General features: G+C 47.6%; 1 pseudogene; it reads right to left on the bottom strand.

Moving 5' to 3' along the window:
- LOC147970484 (uncharacterized) overlaps positions 1-26,337 on the bottom strand; it is a 44,360-nt pseudogene that overhangs the window by 1,387 nt on the left and 16,636 nt on the right.

The following is a 26,337-nucleotide window of genomic DNA, read 5'->3' as shown; positions in this document are numbered from 1 at the left end:
TATCATTGAGCAGAGTACTAACTTTTTGCTTGCTATCTTCTTATTTCTATAGGAAGAATATCTCTACCATGAATTCCTTGGATGATCTGAAAACTTCATATAACACCATCTATTGGAGGAATGAGACTAAAGAGGCAATGGAGAAGATAGAGAGCAGGTGGACAAGACTTCAAGAAGATAAGTGGAAGAGGGGTGTTTTGTGAACCCGCTTTTCAGTACTTCTGATTGATGTGACATGTCTGTTGACAAAATGTGTATATTAAATACAATGTACTACTCGTGTAGTGCCAAAGTGTGAATTTTACACATTGGCCACTAAACTATAGCTATTATGTTATTAATACATATAGAAACAAACTTTAGTACACAAGACATACTGAAGTACTATTATATACTTATTGTTGGGATAGATATGGAATTGATCAAATGGGGACTGACATAGAAAAAGGTAAAGTATGATGATGGCTATTTTTCCACCACATGTTTTTAAAATTTCAAAGGAAGTTTGGGTGGGAAATTTTTTGGTAGACCACAACACATATAAAGACACACCCACCACACCCCTATTTCACTTACTACATCCAAGAAGCATAACACTATATGGAAGAAAACACATCCCCTCTTGTTTCGCATAAAGATAGTAAGAATGAAGTCGAAAGTGATAGTGAGCACAAGAAATCTGAGGAGGCCAGTAAGGTAGATCTTGTCCACATGGAGCCAACAATAAGTTTCTCTTAACATTGTTGTTAAGGTTAGATAATGGTTTTCTTCCCATCTCTTAAAATAATTTCTTTTTATTTTTCACTTCTATAAAGGATTCTTTTGGAAGTTCTTGTGAGGATGATGTTGATTCATCAAGGATATTTACTATGAAAAGAAAAATTGGATAGACCGAAAGATCTGAATCTATTGTAAGTTACAAACATTGCTTACTTTTCCTAAATATTGTTGAAAGTAGCTATATTAATTTTATATTTCAGTCAGATGTGCAATATAATGTTGAAAACATTGAAGAAGAGCAAATTGGTGAAAGTACTTTGCTGGGGAATTTCTTCCCCGAGGCTGAGCTTGAAGATGGAGATGCTACTTCAGATGTGGAATCTGGAAGAAATCAAGAGCTGCTTCAGGAACCAATCAGTTATTTGTCACTACATCGCGTTGGACCAGCTGATCGTTCGATGAAAAGAAGGAGAATTATTGATTAGTTTCACATAACATATGTGTAACATTTCAAAAATCTTCCATGTTTGGTACTGTATTTGGATAGAAGTTATGTGATTTTGATGGAGTGTAATGTTCTGATAATCCTTATATATATTTTAGTACCAACATATTCTCCAAGTGTACTAAATGTGAAATGTATTAAATGTTAAAATCAATTTGAATTACTTGTCACAAAGATTGTAAAAAATGATAAATGTTAATAAATATCTGAATTGTACAAAGCACTACAACTTTTGCAAATTTGGTATGTGAACAATTCAATTGAACATTGCTTTTATTGTTGTTAATTATGTGATCCATAAAATTTGTTATGTCAACAAAATGAAATGTAACAATTGTACATGGAATATGTGAAAATACCTTCTAGCGTGTAATGAAATATTTATAAATTTATAAATTTATAAACATTTCAATTTTCATTTTCTTATGGAATATATGCAATATTTTTTAATATTTCACAAAGTCATGAATCCTCTGTATCTATGAATTATGAAATGGCTATGAAAGTATTGTGAAATACCTTCTAACTATGTATTGTGAAATGTGTTCTAACAGAGTGCATGATAAATATAGGAACACATGGCATATCTTCTTATATTATTTTCATGTCATAATCATTTTGTGTGAAATTAGTAAGAAGATAACTACATGTAGTATGTATAATAAGAAAAATATTTTTTTAAATGTGATTGCTTATACTCCAATTACATAGGCAAATGTGAAATGTGTTAAATATTTATATGTGACTTGATTAAAATATATTGGTGACTGTAATTCAATTACATATGAAATTGTGAAATGGGTTAAATGTTTATATGTAATTCCAAACCATATGTAGGACCGTAGGAGCACATGAATAAAAAATGTATATGTTAATGTAGTATATGATTATGTGTTATAACAATGAAGTTGTGTATATGTAATTCCATGTCAATTCTTAAAATGTGTTATGTGTTTTAAACTTTTTAAATAACATCATATACTACTTATTTGAAATTATGTGTGTATTTCATAAAATAGGAATTATGATAAATGTATATATTGAGTGAAGTATTGTTCATATGAACTTCAAACTTTGCATCAAGTTAAGTGCATAATTAATTATATTATAATATATTGGCTTCGTATAGATTGATTGAACTCTCCTTCATAGATTGACTTTATTTTTGATAGCACAACATTCGATAACCACACTAGTACATGAAGTAAAATTTGCTTAAAAATAAAATTACAACAAAGGATAATATAATAATTATAATATCCTTTCTATTCAAATGATTACTAATATGACATATCAATTCCTTGAGCTTCTTCTCCTTCATCTTGAAGACATCATTCTTTTGCTTCAATTCATCTATTGCATCTTCTATCTTGATCCAAGAATTCTCTAGGTCATCATGTATGTTTTTGAGGTAGGTTTTCAAACAAGATTTATGTTCAGGGTCTACCCAACAGCTCCAAGCACATTCATCACCCTTCATGTCAAAAAAGTTAATACATTAACAAGTCTACCGGGGTTTCTGATCCACGGGCACCTATGGGACCGGCGGACCGGGTCCCTTTTGGTTCGGCGGGGGGCGGAGGTCGCGCAAAGAGCAGATCGAGGCGAAGCACGCAAGCGATTTACCCAGGTTCAGGCCGCACGGATGCGTAAAACCCTACTCCTGCTTTGTGGATTGGTATTGATTTCTAGCTCGGGAGCGAGATCGAGCGTGAGTGTGTGGAATTGCTGAACCCCTCTCTACGTTGCCCCGGGCCTCCTTTTATATGCTCAAGGGGTTACCGACATAGGGCAACGGAGGGCAAAAGTGGAAAAGGTGCCGTGGGTAGGCACAGCTAGGTGCAGTAGTAGGCACAGCTAGCGGCTACAGTGTTATCATACCTAACCCTGATGGCAGGGGACAAGGGCATTAAATGCCCGTCTGTGTCGCCTAGACAGCACCGAAAGGGACCGCTAGGGACGCCACCGTCTTGCCACGATGGTTGTCTTGTCAGCGCCTGTGTGCCACCGCACGCCCCTAGCTGCACAGCCTCCTGCCACGTGCGCTTGGGAGGGGCCCCGGAGCGACACGTGGGTGGATGTGCTGGAGCGCGGGCGTGGAGTGGGGGCTTGCCGCGGCCGTCGACTTGTCACTTCCGGGAGCTTGTCGCTCACCGGGCCTTGTCGGGGCGCGTAGCGCGCCGCGGCAAGTTCCTTGGAATGCCTTGGACGGCCTTCCCGGCAAGCGCCTCTTGCCGGGGCCTTGGGACGCTTCTGATGGCCTTCCCGGCAAGCTCCTCTTGCCGGGGTCTTGACTTCTTCCCGGCAAGCTCCTCTTGCCGGGGTCTGTCTTGAGTACTTTGTTCTTGAATGGTCTTCAAAGGGACCACGGAGGTTCTTGGCGGTGACCTGGCAGGCCTTGCCGTGGGACGCTGCGACTGCCCGTGCGCAAGTTCGGGGTACTAAGGGTACCCCTACTTTAGTACACCGACAGGAGCCCCCGGGCCTGGGCCAGACACGGTGCCGAGCGCTGTTGGGCCAGGCCCAAAACAGTGCACGGGCACGCGCGGCCTAGGTCGCGCCGCATATCTCTCCGCTTCCATCGCGCACGCCTGGAACGGCGCACGTCAAACGCGGCGTCGTGGGTGACGCGGGCGGCGCGCGCGCGTGGGGCTAAGCCCCGCGAGCATGCGTCAAGCCATGATGAAGGGGAACGGCCCACGCCCTCTTCTCCAAACGGAGGTAGGCGTGGGGGCGTGGCGCATTTACTAGACGGGGCCGGTGCGCGGTTTCCGAAGCGCCCACTTCCCGAGATTATGGGGTAGGGCGAGGCCGCCCCATCCGTCGCCTCAGTTCTGCATCTCCGCCACGCGGCTCCCATGCACTTGGGATCGCGGATGGCGGGAGCAGGAACCTGGGCCGTTGCAAGCAGAGGGGGCGGGTTGGCCCGCCTTCCTGCTCTTCCCGTGCCTTGATTCGCTGAGCGGGGCGGCTGGGCTCCCACTTCGCTCCTTTATAAGGAGCGGGAAGGGAGCACCGAAGCCTGCGCTCTCTCATCTCCTCCTTCCTTCAGCTTCTGCTCCCCTTTCTCTCATTCGCCATGGAGAAAGGGAATCCTGGGCCTTCATCGGTGGCGGCGAGGGTCGCCGCCAGGCAGCGCACCCTCCCCTTTTCCTCGCTCGTGGTGGCAGAGCCAGCCATAAGGGGAAGGGGGAGGGGGCGAGGTCGTGGACGAGGTCGAGGCGCTCGGGGAAGAGGCGGACGGGGCGACGCGCCAGCTTCGCCCCCGCCGGCGGCTCCTCCCCCCGCGGCGGTCCATATAGGGGACAACCCTTGCGAGTTCTTCGTCAAGCTGCGCCGGGCGCCTCGTCGTCGCCTCCGGCTTCCGGCTCCGTTCGCGGGCGCGATGGAGTCGGACCCGCCCGAAACTCTGAGATTACACATGAGGGGCTGTGGGATCAGCGGCACGCGAGTCCGCGTGGTGTTCCCAGCCCCTAGTGTGATGTATCTCGATCGAGGGTGGAAGACGTTCGCCCGCATCCACAGCTTGACGGGGGGACTCACCCTCCATTTTAAGCTGGTGGAGGGCGATCTCCTCTTCGTCAAGGTCTTCGGGTGCTTCGGCACCCGGGCGAAGTGCTGCGTGGACAGCTCCTCCGATAGCGAAGGCTCCTCCTCGAGCGAGAGTGACGAGGAGGAGAGCGGCAGTGATGGTGAGGGTGGCGGGCGGCAGGACGGCGGCTCCGACTAGGTGTCGGGCGCCGTCTCGTGCGGCACCGGTGACCCTATCATCCGCGACGCCGGCTTCTTGAACTCCCCGGGGGCGTCTCCTTGGGCGGCTCGTGTAGGGAGGTCGCGGAAGGGGAAGAGGGCTGGCAACAAGGCCGTCAGGTCGGAGTACGAGGGCGTGGTGCCCTCGACAGCGTGCTGACGTCCTGCCGCCCCTCCTTCGCACCCTTCTCCCGGCGTCGCCATCACCGTCCGGCCCCCGGGATGTTCTCTTGGTGTCTTCTGGCACCTGTAGCTCGCCTTGGCGCCCCTTTCCCCTTTTCGCCTCCTTGATCTACCTCCTGAAGAGAGGGACAGGAAAGGGATTACGAGCACCTTATCTTTTTAATTGTAAGCCTTCGGGCCTTAGCTGTATCTAAAACTTGTAATCCTCTCTTTCATGTTTTTCATCCTCTATGGACTGTACCTGTATGGGATGTTTTTTAATGAAAAGGGGATGTTTGCCGGGTTATTTTCCTCGCGGGTTGAACCCACGCCAAGGAACAACTCCTTAGTATCCTTCGGACAGACATTCCCGGCAACAGGCCCTGCCGCCTTCCCACGTCGCTTCGACCACTCTCACGCCTTCGACGGAGGCGGGAACGAGGTGGGTGCGGCCTCCTCGTTTCATCCCTTTGCTGTCGCGGCTACGACCAAACTTGGCCCCGGGAACGCGCTCCAGGGCCTAGAGTCTGGGGAGCATGGCAGTTTCCGGGAAGAAACGCGGTTTCACATTCCCCAGTCCGTAAGAGGATGCATGAAGAGGGATGAAAGACTTATCTGATACTGCAGCCCCCGGCAACTCTGGCTTGCCGGGGGTGACATCTTGGCATTCGCAGCCCCCGGCGTTCTTGCTGGGGGCCCAGGTGCCGGCGCGCCCTTCTTCTCCTTTTCGTCTCCAGGTGGTCTGGCCAGGACGTGCGAGCCCTGCGAACGAAGGAAAAGCAAAGGGACGGACACTCGACCTCTAAGCTAGGGGTTAGCCGCTGTTAGGGACTATCGACCCTAACTAAGGACGAGACTCAGACTCAATCTAGCATGCATGCTATAGCCCCCGGGGTATGCAGTGCTTCATCTTCTGGTGCCAGGGTCTGCGCCTGGCTCTGTACAGAGGTTTACATGCAACAGCGGCAAGACTCGCACAGAGAGGTGGTTGCCGGACGGGGTCTGACAACCGCGCCTTACGAACGAAACTTGCGAAGAGGCTCGATGTCCCAGGAGTTGCTCACTGGCGTGCCATCTTCGGTCTCCAGGCGGACAGCGCCAGGCCTGGTGACTCGTTTCACCCGGTAAGGGCCTTCCCACTTCGGCGTCGACTTGTTTGGATCTTGGCCGACTGAACGCGCCGAAGAACAAGGTCACCTTCCTCGAAGCTTCTGGCACGGGCTGGGAGCGACGACTCGCACAGCGGCCTGAAGACGATCTTCCTCAAGGAGCAGCGCGTCATCTTGCCGCAGCCGCTCTTGCTCAAGCTCATCATGAGCGAGCACTCGAGGTGACCCGTATACGAGTTCTGTGAGGATATCTGTTTCTGCGCCAGGGTCTGCGCCTGGCTCTGTACAAAGGATTACATGCAGCAGCGGCAAGACTTGCACAGAGAGGTGGTTACCGGACGGGGTCCGACAACCGCGCCTTACGGGTAAAACTTGCGAAGATGCTCGATGTTCCAGGAGTTGCTCACTGGAATACCGTCTTCGGTCTCCAGGCGGACAGCGCCAGGCCTGGTGACTCGTCTCACCCAGTAAGGGCCTTCCCACTTCGGCGTCAACTTGTTGGAATTCTTGGCGGACTGAGCGCGCCGAAGAACAAGGTCGCCTTCCTCGAGACTCCTGGCATTAACTCTGCGGCTGTGGTAGCGGCGCAGAGTTTGCTGGTAGCGAGCAGCTCGCACAGCAGCCTGGAGACGATCTTCCTCAAGGAGCAGCGCGTCATCTTGCCGCAGCCGCTCTTGCTCAAGCTCATCATAAGCGAGCACTCGAGGTGACCCGTATACGAGTTCCGTGGGGGTAACTGCCTCTGCTCCATAGACTAGAGCAAAGGGTGTCTGTCCGGTGGCTCGATTTGGTGTCATTCTGATCGACCAAAGAACCACCGGTAGCTCCTCGATCCAGTTTCTTCCGCACTTGCGCAGCCTGTCGAAAGTTCTGGTCTTGAGCCCGCGCAGCACCTCAGCATTTGCCCTCTCCGCTTGACCGTTGCTCCTTGGGTGAGCAATAGAAGCGAAGCAGACTTTGGCGCCGAGATCTTGGATGTACTGCATGAAGGCGTGGCTCGTGAACTGTGTGCCGTTGTCGGTGATTATCCGGTTAGGGATCCCGAAGCGGCAAACAATCGACCTGAAGAACTTGACGGCTGACTGTGCGGTCACCTTCCTCACTGGTTCCACTTCCGGCCACTCTGTGAACTTGTCGATTGCGACGTACAAGTACTCAAAGCCCCCGACAGCTCGGGGGAAGGGGCCGAGGATGTCGAGCCCCCAGACCGAAAATGGCCAGGATAGAGGGATCGTCTGGAGAGCTTGAGCTGGCTGGTGTATCTGCTTGGAATGGAACTGGCACGCTTCACACTTGGTTACTTGTGCAGTTGCATCCTGGAGGGCTGTTGGCCAGAAGAATCCTTGCCGGAATACTTTGCCGACAAGTGCTCTCGCGCCAATGTGGTGACCACATATGCCTCCGTGTATCTCTGCCAACAGCTTCTGTCCATCTTCCCGGGGAATGCACCTCAATTTCACACCGTTGAGTCTTCTTCTGTACAGTGTCTTGTCGACGAACTGGTACATACTTGACTGCCGGGCTACTCTTTCGGCTTCTTCTTGCTCTTCGGGAAGTTCTCCTGTCTGAAGGAAATGGACAATCGGCTGCGCCCATGTTGGAGCCTGTGGCTCGACAACGAGGACTAAAGGCGACTCTGCTGCCGTGGAAACATCCGCTTCTACGGCGAGAGGCTGTGTCTCTGCCGGAGCTTGACGTTCCGCGACAAGCTTGCCGGGAGCTTCAGCTTCAACGGAACAAACCCTAGGGCTTGCCGGAGCATCTGGCTCACTGGCGCTCTTGGCACTGATCTTGGAGGCTGCTGCGGGAATATCTGCTTCTACGGCGAGAAGCTGTGTCTCTGCCGGAGCGTGACATCCCGCGACAAACTTGCCGGGAGCTTCTGCTTCAACGGAACAAACCCTGGGGTTTGCCAGAGCATCTCGCTCCTCAGCGCCTTCGGTGTTGATCTTGGGGACCTTCTTGGCGGCGGCTTCGGGAAGCTCTGCCGGCAGGTAGTCACCAGGAATCAACTTCCTCTTCTTGCTTTGTCCAGTTGATGGTGTTACGGACGGTTGAGTCAGCTTGAGCACAAAGGTCCCTGGTTCCACAGGTAACTTAAGTGCGGCGCACTTTGACAGGCCATCAGCAATGGCGTTTTGAGTTCTCGGAACGTGCTCCATTTGCAGGCCGTCAAAGCGCTCTTCTAGCTTTCTCACTTCGTCGACGTAAGCTTCCATCAACGGACTCTGATAATTCTTGTTTACTTGGCGGACGACAAGCTGTGAGTCACCCCTGACAATGAGCTTCTTGATCCCAAGGTCTGCCGCGATCCTGAGACCGGCAAGCAATCCCTCATACTCTGCAGTATTGTTTGTTGCTTGCTCCTTGGGAAAGTGCGTCTGGACTATGTACTTGAGGTGCTCTCCGGTGGGCGCGATAAGCAGCACACCAGCGCCGGCGCCTTGCAGCGAGAAAGCACCATCAAAGTACATCAGCCACTCTTTGCTCGCTTCTTTGTCGGGGATGCTCGTCTCCGGGATTTCTTCGTCCGGAGTTGGCGTCCATTCCGCTATGAATTCTGCCAATGCTCTGCTTTGGATAGTTGAAGTGCTTTCAAACTTGAGACCAAAGCTTGACAGTTCCAGTGCCCACTCAACAATCCTGCCTGTCACTTCAGGATTCTGCAGTATCCTCTTCAGCGAAAAGCGAGTGACCACTGTGATCTCATGTGCTTGGAAGTAATGGCGCAGCTTTCTCGAGGCCATGAGAAGGCCGAAAAGCAGTTTCTGCACACACCAGAGTACCTTGACCTAGCCCCCTGCAAGAGGGAACTGACAAAGTAAACTGGGCGTTGCATCGTTTTCTTCCGTATCTCCTCGTGTATCAGCGCGGGTTTATCTTTGTCGGGACCAGAGCTTGTCGGGGAAGCCCCCTGCTTGTCGCTGGATGCGCTTGCCGCGGTTGCTGGCTCATCATCCGCCTCCCTCTTTGCTACTAACGCAGCACTAACCACTTGATTGGTTGCCGCTATGTACATCAGCAACTTCTCTTGTGGCTTAGGCACGACAAGTATTGGAGGGGAGGACAGGTATCTCTTCAGGTCTTGCAGCGCAGCCTCCGCTTCCGGAGTCCATTTCATTGGACCTGCCTTTTTCAATAATTTGAAAAATGGCAAGGCGCGCTCGGCAAACCGAGAGATGAACCTGCTGAGAGCAGCCACGCAACCAGCAAGTTTCTGTACATCCTTGACGCGCTTCGGTGCTTCAATCTGCTCAATGGCCTTGATCTTGTCGGGATTGGCTTCAACCCCCCGCTGAGACACGAAGAACCCGAGAAGCTTGCCGGAGGGAACTCCAAACACACACTTCTCTGGGTTGAGCTTGAGGCTGATCTTGCGCAGATTTGCAAAAGTCTCGTCCAAGTCTTGGATCAGGGTTGCTCTGTCCTTGCTCTTGACCACTATATCATCCATGTATGCTTCCACATTTCTGTGTATTTGTGGCTCAAGAGCAATATGGACTACTCTTGCAAATGTCAAACCAGCATTCTTTAATCCAAAAGGCATCCGTACGAAGCAGTACGTGCCACATGGAGTAATAAATGCGGTCTTCTCTTCATCCTCCTCTGCCATGAAGATCTGATGATACCCGGAGTACGCATCAAGAAACGAAAGCAAATCACATCCAGCTGTGGAGTCAACAATCTGGTCAATGCGCGGTAAAGGAAATGGGTCTTTGGGACAAGCTTTGTTAACATCGGTGAAATCGATGCAAAGCCTCCATTTCCCGTTTGCCTTGCGCACGACTACAGGATTGGCTAACCACGTGGGATGGAGCACTCCTCTGACGAAGCCTGCTGCTTCCAGTTTCTTGATTTCCTCCGCAATGAATTCTTGGCGCTCCACCGCCTGCTTCCGAACTTTCTACTTGACGGGCCGCGCATGAGGACAGACGGCAAGGTGGTGCTCAATCACTTTCCTGGGAACACCGGGGATGTCGGACGGTTGCCATGCAAACACGTCGACGTTCGCCCGCAGGAAAGCAACGAGCGCGCTTTCCTATTTAGGATCAAGCGCGGCACTGATGATGAAGGTACCACCAGTGCCATCCTCCTTGGCAGACACCCTCTTCGTCTCCGGCGGAGCTGCCATCGTCTTCTTGTGCTTGCCGGCGGAGCTCGATGGTGCGTCCTCGACGGCAGCGCAGCACTCCGAAGAGGCGCGCTTGCCGGAGTGGGCACCAGAGCTTTTGCCGGACTTGGTCTTCTTGCCGGTGGAGCTCGATGGTGCGTCCTCGACGGCAGCGCAGCACTTCGAAGAGGCGCGCTTGCCGGAGTGGGCATCAGAGCTTTTGCCGGACTTGGCCTTCTTGCCGGTGGAGCTCGATGGTGCGTCCTCGACGGCAGCGCAGCACTCCGAAGAGGTGCGCTCGCCGGAGTAGGCACCAGAACTCTTGCCGGGCTTGGTCCTCTTTCCCCCAGGAGCTTCAGCGGCAAGTGGATGGCGATCTGCCGTGGCTGCTGCTTCCCGGTAGATCTTGTCGGCACAGATAAGAGCGTCCTTCTTGTCGCCAGGGACAGAAATGACGCTTATCGGGCCTGGCATCTTCAGCACGTTATACGCGTAGTGAGAGGCCGCCATGAACTTGGCGAGTGCTGGACGGCCAAGTATCCCATTGTAAGGCAACGGGATATCGACAACGTCGAACGTGACCCTCTCAGTCCTGAAGTTTAACTCGCTGCCGAATGTTACCAGCAGCGTGACCTTCCCCTTTGGCTTGCTCCTTCCCGGGTTGATTCTTTGGAATGTGCCGGTCTCTTCGAGCTCGCTGTCAGGGATCTGGAGTTTTCGGAGCACAGCGGAGGAGATCAGGTTTAAGCCGGCCCCGCCGTCGACTAGCATCTTGGTGACCTTGAGGTTGCGGATGGTTGGTGAAACCAACATCGGCAGACACCCGACCGCGGTTGTGCGATCAGGGTGGTCCTCAATGTCAAAGATGATAGGCGTGCTGGACCACTTCAGAAGCTTGCGCGATTCGATGGGTGGTTCCGCTGCATTGACTTCCCGCACCCACTGTTTGAGTTGGTGGTGCGAGGTATGCAGGGAAGCACCCCCGTCAACGCACAAGACCTCTGTGGCTTTCTGAAACTCCTGCTCACTGGTCTCACCGTCATCCATGTCTTCATCCTCACCGTCGTCTTCGTCGTTGTCGCGACCGTGGGGAGGTCTGTCTCCTTGCCGCTGCTTGGCCTTGCCGCGGCGTCCTTCCTGGCCGGTGCGCTTCTGGCCAGGTTTCTCGGCACCCCCTTGGGCTCTCTCCTTGTCGCGCCGCTCGTACTCAGCCCTCTGTTGCTGGACGAGCTACTCGACCTTCTTGCAGTTCTAGAGGTCATGGCCCTTGGTGCGGTGAATCTTACAGTATTGCTTGCCGGAGCCGTCCCGCTTGTAGGCGACCGCCACAGCCTGACAGTTGGTGCACGCGGCAACTTCCTTGCCGGAGCTACCAACTGTAGCCTTCGTGGCGTCACCTTCATTGCCGGACTGCTCAACGACCAGCACCTCGCTGTTCTGCTTCTTCCTGTTGTTGCGCCGCCGGCTTCTCTTTGCCGGGGCGGCATCCTCACTGTCAGATCCTCCTGCTCCAGTGCTTTCTCCGGGGAATCTCCTCCCCTCCTCAGCGCGTGCACACTTGTCGGCCAGGGCATAAAGCTCGCTGACGTCCCGAATCTTGCACATCGCCAGCTCCTCCCACATTCTGCGGTTACGCATGTTCTGATGGAACGCGCTGATTACCGCGGCAGGGTGGATATTTGGGATGTTGTGGTGTACACGGCTGAACCTCTGGATACACTAGCGCAGGGGCTCTCCTTCCTTCTGGACGAGCAGATGAAGATCGCTCTCTTGGCCATGAGGTTTGTGGCCGCCTGTGAAGGCGCCAACAAACTGATGGCACAGCTCAGCCCAGGAGGATATGGAGTTGTCCGGCAAGTGCATGAGCCAGGACCTGACGTTGGGCTTGAGTACCAACGGGAAGTAGTTGGCAAGGATCTTGTCGTCCCGCCCCCAGCAGCCTGCACCGCGATGGTGTAGATGCTGAGGAACTCCGACGGATGCAACTTGCCGTCGTACTTCTCTGGTACGTTGGGCTTGAAGTTCTTCGTACTGGGCCACTGGACTTGCCGCATCTCACGAGTGAACGCAGGGCAACCTACCGGGTACGGCAAGTCGCCTGGTTCCCCTGGCGCATGCATGTCGACAGAGGGCCCAGCGCGCTGGTCTGACTGACGTCGCGCTTCTCTCCGGCGCTCGATGCGTGTACGAGCGTCTTCCCGCTGCCGTTCTTGAAGAACTTGTCGTTGGTCGCGACAAGCTCGCGGATCCGACGACGCGGTGGAGTCGCTGTCGTGGCGGATCCGGTGGGTCGGCGATCTTGGCCTTCGGGGTGGGGAGTGCACAGTAGTTGCACCCCCCACCAGTCTTGTCTCCACCGGTTTGCGCCTGGCTGACTCACTGCGGCTGCAACGTGCTCGGCTGCCGAGGAGTGTCGCCGTTGGCGAAGCCGATGAGACTCTGGATGGTGGCCCTCCAGTCGTCGATCTTGTCCGCTGCTGGAGGGTAGTCTAGGAGCAGCTGAGCTCGTGCCAGAGCTTCCGCTGCGGTGGCGGGCGGCGGTAGCGAATGGTGCGAGGAGCGGGATACGCTCGGACTCCTAACCACGTTAGAAGGAGCAGTATCCCGTCCAGGCGACCGCGTCTCACTCGCGCCGGCTTGTTGAAGCGCATGGTGGTCCTGGGCGCTCCGGGATCCACCAGCTCGATCTTGATCCAGCGAGCGCATGGTACCGTGAGTACCATGACGCTGCCGGTCCCGCGCCTCCTGAGATGGGCGCGGTGCATGCACGGACGCCGAGGTCTTGGAGTGCGCCCGGTCGTTGTGGGACCCGGCCACGCCGCCGATGGGCAGCGCAGCCTTACCCTGGGACCTGGCAGCACCAAGAGTTCCCTCGTCGATGCGTGCCCTTCCGCCGGCGCCTGCCCCACCATCCGTTTGCTCCGGCGGTGGGTGGCTCGGCGCGGACGGAGCAGCTGCCTCCGAAACCTTCTTCTTCGGTGGCATGTTGATGAAGAAGATGAAGATCTAGCTCGTAAGAACGCCGGATCTGATGTTGATGAAGATGAAGAAGATCTGGCTCGCAAGGACGCCGGATCTGATTCACACAACATCGACGCCCCCTACCTGGCGCGCCAGAGATGCCGGGGTTTCTGATCCACGGGCACCTATGGGACCGGCGGACCGGGTCCCTTTTGGTTCGGCGGGGGGCGGAGGTCGCGCAAAGAGCAGATCGAGGCGAAGCACGCGAGCGATTTACCCAGGTTCGGGCCGCACGGATGCGTAAAACCCTACTCCTGCTTTGTGGATTGGTATTGATTTCTAGCTCGGGAGCGAGATCGAGCGTGAGTGTGTGGAATTGCTGAACCCCTCTCTACGTTGCCCCGGGCCTCCTTTTATATGCTCAAGGGGTTACCGACATAGGGCAACGGAGGGCAAAAGTGGAAAAGGTGCCGTGGGTAGGCACAGCTAGGTGCAGTAGTAGGCACAGCTAGCGGCTACAGTGTTATCATACCTAACCCTGACGGCAGGGGACAAGGGCATTAAATGCCCGTCTGTGTCGCCTAGACAGCACCGAAAGGGACCGCTAGGGACGCCACCGTCTTGCCACGATGGTTGTCTTGTCAGCGCCTGCGTGCCACCGCACGCCCCTAGCTGCACAGCCTCCTGCCACGTGCGCTTGGGAGGGGCCCCGGAGCGACATGTGGGTGGATGTGCTGGAGCGCGGGCGTGGAGTGGGGGCTTGCCGTGGCAAGCGCCTTGCCGCGGCCGTCGACTTGTCGCTTCCGGGAGCTTGTCGCTCACCGGGCCTTGTCGGGGCGCGTAGCGCGCCGCGGCAAGTTCCTTGGAATGCCTTGGACGGCCTTCCCGGCAAGCGCCTCTTGCCGGGGCCTTGGGACGCTTCTGATGGCCTTCCCGGGAAGCTCCTCTTGCCGGGGTCTTGACTTCTTCCCGGCAAGCTCCTCTTGCCGGGGTCTTGTCTTGAGTACTTTGTTCTTGAATGGTCTTCAAAGGGACCACGGAGGTTCTTGGCGGTGACCTGGCAGGCCTTGCCGCGGGACGCTGCGAGTGCCCGTGCGCAAGTTCGGGGTACTAAGGGTACCCCTACTTTAGTACACCGACAAAGTCTAATATGAAAGCGATATATTTTGCGTACAATATATAATTTTTAATACCTGAATAGGGCAACCAAGAAAACATCGTCCACCATTCTCTGTTCCCCATGCTACACGTCGAGCAGGTCTAAGATTGTGAATGCATCTTCTTACTATATATTGGTCTATGCCATTCCAGCTTTTATCTTTGGCATTTCTATAGATAACATCATCATAAACTACTACACCAACACCCTGATAAAGATATATACAAAATTATCATAAGAAAAATGCACATATGATATAACATATAAGAGGAAAATACTCACATCGTCGTTGTAATCCATCTATAGAACACTTGATTCAGAAGACAATTTTCATAAAAGAAAACTTCAAGGAATGAATGTAATACCGAGTGCGGGTGTTCTTTTGTAGGCAAGGAGGTATGTGTTTTTTACTTTTTAAATGTTGAGCCAAATGGTAAAAAAAGATGCTTAGATATTTTGAATGATGCTGCTGGTTGCGTGTACTACTGTAGAAGTTGTCCCGTCTTGATAAAGTTAAAAGTTCTGCCATAAAGCCAAGGAAGTCTACACGGATACCAATGAAGTGACAGCTGCTTTCGGCAGTCCATTATATGAAAAAATTGAACTTTGCAGAACTACGACTGATGTGAAGTAAATATTTACTACATCTTTCGTAATATATATTATGTGAAATTAATTCTTAATACAATAGAATGTTAACAAAAAACAAGAATGTGAAAATGAAAATTACAAGCGAAGTGTAGAAACTAAATGTTTAAATTGTATAATTAATTGTGTTATGAGGTCTGAAGTGTGAAATTTTATGTAAGCCAAGAACTATGAACTATGAAGTGTGAAATTATAACTAAAAAATGAAATATTTGGTTGTGAAATAATAATTTATACAATATTATGAAATGTGAAATTCATAGGGGAACATGAAGCATGTACTTATATTTTATAAATTTAACCATGTGTTATATGATTTGTGATCAATCATGTTAATCTTATGGAAAAGCTATAAAAATATGAAGTCTACAGCGGTATAATATTTCTGCAGACTGGGATTTTGCTTATAAAACGTCTAAGTATAGAATGTGCAAAACATTAATACAAGATGATTTTATGCATATTACGTGTGTGCTAAAGATCTGTGGATAGCATGTAGATTCGTACAAGTTGTCATGTCTTCATAAAGTCTATAGTGGTATAGACAGTGGCATAAAAGTCTGTGCATATAGCAATGTGGTGACAGAACTTTGCATCAGTACATTGGCCCAAATATTTGACTTCTAACATCTACATCATAAGTGTAATCTAACTAAATGTTACATATATATATATATATATAAATATATATATATATTATATGTATAATTTATTATATCAATTTGTAATGCTGCAACATGTGAAAATGATGTGAAAATGTTATATACTATCGCATCCTTTGCTATCTGCAAGTTGGCTAACAAGAATATGTGAAAAATGATATATATATATATATATAATTGAATACTTTGATATCTGCATATATATGTTAAAATCAAACTATGATTTTTTAAATAGCCATGAAATTATTATGAAAATTTGAAACAAGGTACGTACATAATGGTTAATAATTATTATGATAACATATATTATGATAAAATAATCTGTTTTGTTAATAATATGCATGTGAAAAACTGGTACATGGTTATGTGCTATATGAAAGTATTATGAACATAACTAGAAGTATGTTTTATTAAATATTTTTAATTGTGATTATTCAAAAGAGATTTATACAAATGGGATGTACTTGTATAAATACAAATATGTAATGTTTGAATATTTATTGAAAAATATTGTATTTTGATATCAATTGTATAAATGGCTGATCTTATAAATCACAAATAACAAAAATGAAATTTGAAATGTGAAAACAAACCAATGATAACATGAATGTTCTGCTTAAATGTTTATCATGCGAATCATGTGTTATGTGATTTTGTATTAATTTCAAGTTGTAGGAAAATAAGTAGATCCATGTTTCCAAATATATATAAGGTATCATTTGAATTGTGAACATAGATGTGTGTGCTTTTGTGGGGGAACGTAGTAATAATTCAAAATTTTCCTACGTGTCACCAAGATCAATCTAGGAGATGCTAGCAATGAGAGAGAGGGAGTGCATCTTCATACCCTTAAAGATCGCTAAGCGGAAGCGTTACAAGACCGCGGTTGATGGAGTCATACTCGCGGCGATTCAAATCGCGGAAGATTCAATCCAAGCGCCGAATGGATGGCGCCTCCGCGTTCAACACAGGTACTTCCCGGGGACGTCTCCTCCTTGATACAGCAAGGGAAGAGGAGAAGTTGAGGGAGAACTCCGGTAGCATGACGGCATGGTGGTGGAGCTCGTGTTTCTCCGGCAGAGCTTCGCTAAGCACTACAGAGGAGGAGTTGGAGGGGGGAAGGGCTGCGCCAGGGGAAGGGTACGGCTGCCCTCCCATCCCCACTATTTATAGGGTGAAGGGGAGAGGGGCCCGACCCCCTTAGATGCATCTAGAGGGGGGGGGCAAAGGGGGGAGACTTGCCCCCCAAGCAAGTGGAAGGCGCCCCCACCCCTTAGGGTTTCCAACCCTAGGCGCCTTGGGCCCTTGGGGGGCGCACCAGCCCACTAACGGGTTGGTCCCCACCCATATTCAGCCCACTAAGCCCTCCGGGGCAGGTGGCCCTACCCGGTCGACCTCGGACACTTTTCGGTGGTCCCGATACAATATTGATAACCCCCGAAACCTTCCGGCGACTGAAACTGGACTTCCCATATATAAATCTTCACCTCCGGACCATTCCGGAACTCCTCGTGACGTCCAGGATCTCATCCGGGTCTTCGAACAACCTTAGGTAACCACATACAATTTCCCATTACAACTCTAGTGTCATCGAACCTTAAGTGTGTAGACCCTACAGGTTCGGGAACCATGCAGACATGACCGAGACAACTCTCCGGCCAATAACCAATAGCGGGATCTGGATACCCATATTGGCTCCCACATGTTACACGATGATCTCATCGTATGAACCATGATGTCGGGGATTCACTCAATCCCGTATACAAATTCCCTTTGTCCATCGGTATGTTACTTGCCCGAGATTTGATCATCCGTATCCCCATACCTTGTTCAATCTCGTCACCGGCAAGTCTCTTTACTCATTCTGTGACACATGATCTCGTGGCTAACTCCTTTAGTCACATTGAGCTCATTATGATGATACATTACCGAGTGGGTCCATAGATACCTCTCCATCATACAGAGTGACAAATCCCAGTCTCGATTCGCGCCAACCCAACAGACACTTTCGCAGATACCTGTAGTGCATCTTTATGGTCACCCAGTTACGTTGTGACGTTTGATACAACCAAAGCATTCCTACGACATCCGAGAGTTGCACAATCTCATGGTCTAAGGAAATGATACTTAACATTAGAAAAGCTCTAGCAAACGAACTACACGATCTTGTGCTATGCTTAGGATTGGGTCTTGTCCATCACATCATTCTCCTAATGATGTGATCCCTTATCAACGACATCCAATGTCCATGGTCAGGAAACCACAACAATCTATTGATCAATGAGCTAGTCAACTAGAGGCTCACTAGGGACATGTTGTGGTCTATGTATTCACACATGTATTACGGTTTCTGGTTAATACAATTATAGCATGAACAATAGACAATTATAGCATGAATAATAGACAATTATCATGAACAAGGAAATATAATAATAACCATTTTATTATTGCCTCTAGGGCATATTTCCAACAGCTTTATGTTTACTGAATGTAGGAAAACATAGATGTGTTTATTGAATTATATGTGTGTGTTCTCTTTTTATAGATGTGTTAACATGACAAAGGTAGGAGAACATGAAGTATGTACTTCAATTTTATAAATTTAATCATGTGTTATATGATTTGTGATCAACCATATTAATCTTATGAAAATGCTATAAAAATATCATGTCTTCAAATATTTTTATATTAGATATTTTAAAAAATTCTCCAGACTGGGATTTTGATTATAAAAACGTCTAAGTACAGAATGTGCAAAACATTAATACAAAATGATTTTATACATATTACAGATGTGTTTCATATAACAAACTAGCAGCCATGAATCTTCTCTGTGCTAAAGATCTATTACACAAGGGTGTGCTAAAGATGTATGAATAGCGTGTAGGTTGCTGCAAGTTGTCATCTCTTCATAAATTCTACAGTGTTATAGACAGTAGCATAAAAGTCTATGCATATACCAATGTGGTGACAGAACGTAACATCAGTGCATTAGCCGAAATATTTGACTTCCAAAATCTACATCAATAGTGAAATCGAACTAAATGTTGCATATTTAATTATTTTACATGTAAAAATATGATAAATATTTGTAATGCTGCAGCATGTGAAATTGTGAAAGTGATATGTGAAAATTATATATACTATTAGATCCTTTGGTATCTGCAAGTTGGATAACAAGAATATGTGAAAATGAAACTATGATTTTTTACATAAATATGAAATTATTTTGAAAATTTGAAACATGATACATAATGCTGAAAAAATAATATGATAAAAAATCCGTTTTGTTAAAAATATGCACGTGAAAATCTAATACATTATTATGTGTTATATGTAAGTACTATCAACATAACTACATGTATTTTGTCTTAAATAATTTTTATTTATTACATTTCTGATTAAGCCAAAGAGATTTATATACATGGGATGTTCTTGTATAAAAATATAATTTTAATGTTTGAATATTTATTGAAAAATATTATTTTTCGTATCACTTGTATAAATGGCTGATCTTATAAATCACAAATCACAAAAAATGAAATATATTATCATGGATGTGAGAATTAATATGTATTTTCTAATAAGGAAGAAAGTTGGCAGGCAGACAACTGTTCTTCTCTTAAACGCAGAGTGCAAGGTACCCACTTGTCTTCCTCTAGAAGCCTAGTCAATATATAGCTCCGTACAGTGTAAGTGTGTAAGAGTACTCAATTGCTTCATAGTGAATGCAGTAAAAAAATAGTTACTGTCTGACAAGACAACACATTGCCGTGTCCTCATTAGTTTACTATAGAGTACAAGTACTACTTTTCGTCCATTGCTAGTATCTATCGGGTCATAAACAACAGGCGCCTTCTTCTTCTCCCTTCATACAACTTCTCCTTTTCCTCCCTTTCGTCTGAAACTTAGCAAACAAAGTGTTCTTGTTGATAGTTCATCCCCCATGAAGAAATAAATAGTTCTTCAGCAATATCAGACACAAGAGCACGGTTCTTAAGGTGTCCAATTAGGTAAATCTATCCATTCTTCTTCATGTTTGTCGGTGCACTAAAGTTTGGGCCCTTTTTGGTACCCCTTACTTGTGCACGGGCAGTTGCAGCCGCACCCACGGCAAGGCTTGACGGGGACAACTAGAGGCAAAGTACAAGACCACCAAGACGGCATCCGAGCCAGTAATCAGAGACCAGAAGACAACCTGAACCCCCGGCAAGATTCTTGCCGGGGTGGTTTGCGAGCCCCGGCAAGCTCCTTGCCGGGATGGTTTGTGAAGCCTCAGCAAGACCACCACCCTTGAGGTTGAGAGCTCTGACACCATCGATAATGTTAAGACTAAGATCCAGGGGCGTTTGCGTGGTGGCATGCAGATCTTTGTGAAGACCAGGAGGCAAAGTCCCAGCAAGGCTCTTGCCGGGGATGTTTGCAAGGCCCCGACAAGATTCTTACTGGGAACGTTTGCGAGGCCGCGGCAAGGCCCGCACAAGGCAAGGTTCCGCCACCCCTGCCACCGCTCCAGTGTAGCAACTAGCCTGCCAGCCAGACAAGCACCTGCGTGGTGGCATGCAGATCTTCGCGAAGATCCTGCCACCTCTCCAGGGCAGCATCTAGCCAGTCAGCTTGGCATTGCATGCCTCGTCATCCTGGGTGCGTGTCAAGACGGGGTGAGGCGGCGACGGGTGGGACGGGCTCTATTTTCGTCCCAGATAAAGTTAGGGCCACGTAACCAGCGCATTTAATGCGCTTGTCCTAAGATGTCAGTGATAAGCATGTACACTTTAGCAACTTTACACCTCCTATGTGCATGTACACCACTATGGTCGCCGCTTGGTATAAAAGGAGGCCCAAGGTGATATAGGGAGGGACTTTTGGACTTTCCGGCCCAGTTTGCACAACAACAGCGAAGAACTAGAGGACACCTGGCACATTAGTCTCGGGGCGTTACAACACTCCACCACTACGAGAGGATCTCATCCCGAGATCTAGAATGGCACCGGAGGGAAAAACGGAAGAGAAAGAGAAGAGGTAAAACTAAGTTGCTTCTTTGACCAATGAGTGAAACCAAAGAACCTTGAAAAGGTTAAGCCATTTCGAAAAAAAGAGTACAACAAAGATGAACAAAGTTGAAAACACTCCATTAGAAAAGAGGAACAAGGAAGAACAACTTCGGGCAACACTCTGATTGAAAAGAAAAGGAATTGAATAAGAACTTGATAAGATGAGAAGATACTTGATGAAATCACAATACACTGCCTCCGTAACTATTGAATGAATGGAACAAGGGGTAATAAAGATCTCAGACAGCACTCCGGTTTAAAAGAGATGAAAAAAACTTGATAAAATGAAAGAGCTTGAGCAAAGGAACACAATACTCCGGTTAAAGGATAAGCACGATCAAAACATGGTCCTGACAATCCGAGAAGATGGGTTGAGGAGAGCAACATCACAATGCCTCCGGAACGGAAGAATAGAAGATAGATAATTGCCATAGGAGAATTGAGAAGAAAATGCCAACTTCTACCACAAAAGAGCTTGAGAAGGTATCCTTAGGAGACGGGTCGAGCGGAATTGTTGGAAAACCAACAATGAGAAGAATAAGCTTGATATGGTCTTATGGAATACATCCCAAATTATGAGGTGACAACCTGCCACTAACAAAACCAAAGATTGGATTGATATCAACAAGGAGACGAGAAACTTATTCACCAGGAGGATAACGAAGAACTTGGTTCAATTATAAGCACCATAGATAGCGACAAACCTTAGGGAAGGCTTTAGGTGAAGTATAACCCAAGATAACTCGAACGAACAGGTTGATGGATTTAAGATATCTCATTCTTGATAACTTGTGAATCATGAAGCACGAAGGGAAATATCAAGAATGACATAGCACCACCTCAAAAGATATGCATGAAATAATTGCACTCCGGATTGGAAGATGAAGAATGCTTGAGCTCCTTAGAAAAGAATCTCAATGAACACTTGGAGAAGGGATATAAATCCTTGATGAACCATCATGTAGAACCTTCATGAAGAACTCCGGTAAACAAAAGAATGATCAAACGGAAGGAAAGAGAAGTTGAAAACACAAGGTGCCACCTTGTGATGATTTTGGTGGATCTTTGTGATGATATAATTGCGAGAGCTTGGAACTCCGGAAAATAAAGATGAGCTATTGAAGCCAAGAATTTGGTGAGCCTCTGGAATAAGAAATTAATCCCTTGGATGAAACAATAATAAGAATTATGTTATGCAGATCCTTCATCAATTAAATTGATGACAAGCAATGGATTAGGCATACTACTTATTCTCGTTGAAAAAGGATTAGGGGAGATATAGCGTAAACTTGGGAAGGTCTTCAACGAACCACCGGTAGGATTGGAACAACGAATGAATTGATAAGATAAAGAAGGTAGAAAAATCTTGAACGAACCACCGTAAGGATTGAAAATGAACGAAGAAAATATAAAGAAACACCGGGAATAATTAACAAATGAACGAAGAATTCATGAACTGATTAGAGGATATTTTAAAGAAGCACCGGTAAGATTGGAGAACGAGAGCTGAAAGCTGAGAATGAATAACTCTGAGATGATGGGCTCCGGAGTAAAGAATTGGAAAACAACTCATGAAATGCTCCGGATAGGTGAAAAGAATACTCACAATCAAAACAATTATGAGAGGATGGCAACAAGCTAGAATCACGAATCTTGAAGAGACAAGAACAAGATTGAGAGAAAAATCTTCTTCGGTCTTCAAATGATGAGAATGACAACGAGAAACACCACCAAGAGTTGTTGAGATACTCCGGGATGAAAATTAGAAAGGTTGAGCCAACGATGAAAGAATTTGAAAGATCTTGGTGAACGACATATGACTGATGATAATTCATTCTTACGTCAAACTTTAAAGATTTGGGAATAGCTCCGGTAAAAATTAGAAGAGTCAGGTAAGATCCTGGGAAAAGACCTGTGGGTTAGGGCCCACTCAAAAGAAATACCGTTGAACAATATAAAAGAGAGATCGCACCGGTTGAATTAAATGGCTTGAATGAGATAACATCCTCGAAAGAGCTTGAATGAAAGCGGAGTGGAAACACGAATCTTCGAGATATCTTCAGCACCCCAGACCAAAAGAATAGCGAGAAGTGGAATGATAATAAGGTGCACCGGCATGGAAAACATTTGAAATGAGTTAAGGGATATGATCAACACCAAAAGCTTGAATTGAATCCACCGGAGAAGAAAAAAATGAAGAATGATTAACTTGAGACTCCGTTAGCATCTTCATGAGAATCGCCGGATAAGAGCATTGACGGAAAAAAAATGGAGAGACTTCACATCAATAACATGATAAATGATTAAGAATTCCGAGTCCTCGAAGGAAAACAAGGGAGGGAGGGCGGGAAAAACAAAGACAAATAGTAATGGATGAAACGAACACCGTTGAGAAGACTTAAGTTGATCTTGCGGATGTTGAAATGATAGGATCATCTTGAAGAGAATCACACAGGTTGAGTAGAATTGACATGACAAACTCGATTATCATGAAGGTTTGGTATTCACATAGGAGTATGAGAACACCACTTGGGGAAGGTATGGAATCAACACTTGACATTGAAGCAACTCGAATACCACAACTCAAAATAAAACAAAGGATTGGCTTGCAAAATAAGCCGGAACGAACATATGATAGAGATTTCGTCCGAAGTTTTCGTGGTGGGGCCTACACGGGCTCGATCGTAGAACACCATCATGTACAAGGTAGTGCACATGACATACGAAGCGTCCCCAAGTCGGCATAGCCAAGGACTCTTTAAGACAAAACGAGACCACTTTAAAAACCAACCGTGAATAGGCGGACCACTAGACGTCGAACCCCAATTTCATATCATACATCTGTCGGAAAGATATCCTAAGAGCTACTTGAATTCCCACTTACAAACTCCTGAAATTTTCCGGTTATGCAATCAGGTGTTGGGGATACAGGGGAAGCATAATATCTCACCCAAAACTAGCAAATCCTACATCCAGCTGTATCCATCCTTCAACACATAACCAAGAAACCTTCGGAAATCGTCTACCTCAACCTTCAAAAAGCATCCGTTATACGAGTTATGGCAATACTCCCGAACTCCCGCCACAGTACTGGGTGGCATCGAGGTTATCTCACCAACAACTGCATAAAAGAGATTTTTGATGTCGGCGAAACTAATCTCAGGTATTCCAGAACTGCAACGATAAAATTGTGACGACAACACCTCGGAGCTCAACTCCCCGGGACATTGCCACAACCCCTAAATGTCAGGAGGCACCAAGAACAATGTTCTCGTCACAAAACCATCGGAATGATTCCAAGATACCTGCGTGATCCTAAATTTTTTTTAGTGAAATTTGAGAAGAGAAGAGTCAAAACTCTATGTCAGGATGCCTCACCAGAGCGACGAAGGGACTAAGGAGTAAAAAGAAGTCCTAACTCTCCGATATATAATTCCTAGATGACTCAAAACATTTTTTTCTAGACTCAATAACACCATCGATTCGATCAAACAGGGGGCTCCTAAGGTCGGGGAAGGCTCTGATACCAACTTGTAACGCCCTCGATGCGGCTATATCTCCCACGTGTCGAAGCACGACTTAGAGGCATAACCGCATTGAAAGCAATGTCACAAGTGAGGTAATATTCAAACAACCCATGTAATACATAAGGGAAAGAGATACATAGTTGTCTTACAATCGCCACTTCACACAATTACATGAATAAAGCATTACATCAACCAAATACAATCAAGGTCCGACTACGGAACCAAAATAAAAGAAGACTACCCCAAATGCTACACAGATCCCCGATCGTCCCGACTGGGCTCCACTACTGATCAACTGGAAACGGAACACACAAAGGACAAGATCTTCATCGAGCTCCTCCTGAGCTTGGTTGCGTCACCTGCAAGATGGTTTTGGAAGTATCTGTGAGTCATGGGGACTCAGCAATCTCACACCCTCGCGGTCAAGACTATTTAAGCTTATGGGTAAGGTAAAAGGTATGAGGTAGAGCTGCAGCAAGCGACTAGCATATTTGGTGGCTAACATACGCAAATGAGAGCGAGAAGAGAAGGAAAAGCACGGTCGATAAAAGTATGATCAAGAAGTGATCCTAGAACAACCTACGTCAAGCATAACTCCAACACCGTGTTCACTTCCCGGACTCCGCCAGAAAGAGACCATCACGGTTACACACGCGGTTGATGTATTTTAATTAAGGTCAACTTCGGGTTTTCTACAACCGGACATTAACAAATTCCGATCTGCCCATAACCGCGGGCACGACTTTAGAAAGTTCAATTCCCTGCAGGGGTGTCCCAACTTAGCCCATCACAAGCTCTCACAGTCAACGAAGGATATTCCTTCTAGCGGGAAGACCCGATCAGACTCGGAATCCCGGTTACAAGACATTTCGACAATGGTAAAACAAGACCAGCAAAGCCACCCGAATGTGCCGACAAATCCCGATAAGAGCTGCACATATCTCTTTCTCAGGGGCACACCGGATTGTCCAAGGTTCCGATAGGCCAGCCCAGAGTTGCCCCTGGTGGCCACCGGCAGCTGACAGGTTGGACCAACACTCAGAGGAGCACTGGCCCGGGGGTTTAAATAAAGATGACCCTTGAGTCTGCAGAACCCAAGGGAAAGAAAAGGCTAGGTGGCGAATGGTAAAACCAATTTTGGGCCTTGCTGGAGGAGTTTTATTTAAGGAGAACTGTCAAGGGGTTCCCATTATAACCCAAACGCGTAAGGAACGCAAAATCTGGGAACATAACACTGATATGACGGAAACTAGGGCGGCAAGAGTGGAACAAAACACCAGGCATAAGGCCGAGCCTTCCACCCTTTACCAAGTATATAGATGCATTACTTAAATAAGAGGTATTGTGATATCCTAACAAGTAAACATGTTCCAACAAGGAACAACATCCCCATGTTCCAACAAGGAACAAACTTCAAACTTCACCTGCAACTAACAACGCTATAAGAGGGGCTAGGCAAAGCGGTAACATAGCCAAACAACGGTTTGCTAGGACAAGGTGGGTTAGGCACCTGGTTCACCAATATGGGAGACATGATAAGCAAGTGGTAGGTATCTCAACATAGGCATAGCAAAAGAGCGAGCAACTAGCAAGCAAAGATAGAAGTGATTTCGAGGGTATGGTCATCTTGCCTGAAATCCCGCAAGGAAGAAGAACGAGTCCATGAAGAAGACAAATGGACGTAGTCGAACGGGTCCTCACAAATGCGACGTTATCAGAACCAACCCAAAGAAGCACACCAGAAAGCAAAGAACATAGTAAACAACCAACACATGAGCATGGTATGATATGCGGGATGCGGTATGCGGTGCATATGCATGATTTGGAAAGGAATGATTGAACCTGGCCTCAACTTGGAAATCCAAGAGTGCCACTGGAAAGGTGAGGTGATTTCGGTTGAAATCAATATAAAGATCACCGGCATCGGATGCACGGTTTGGAAATGGCAAGCAAAACAAATATGGCACCG

Source organism: Triticum urartu, chromosome 5A (assembly GCF_056163025.1).
Source record: "Triticum urartu cultivar PI428250 chromosome 5A, HENAU_Tu73, whole genome shotgun sequence".
NCBI classification, from domain to species: domain Eukaryota; kingdom Viridiplantae; phylum Streptophyta; class Magnoliopsida; order Poales; family Poaceae; genus Triticum; species Triticum urartu.
This window is presented reverse-complemented; position numbering and strand designations above follow the sequence as displayed.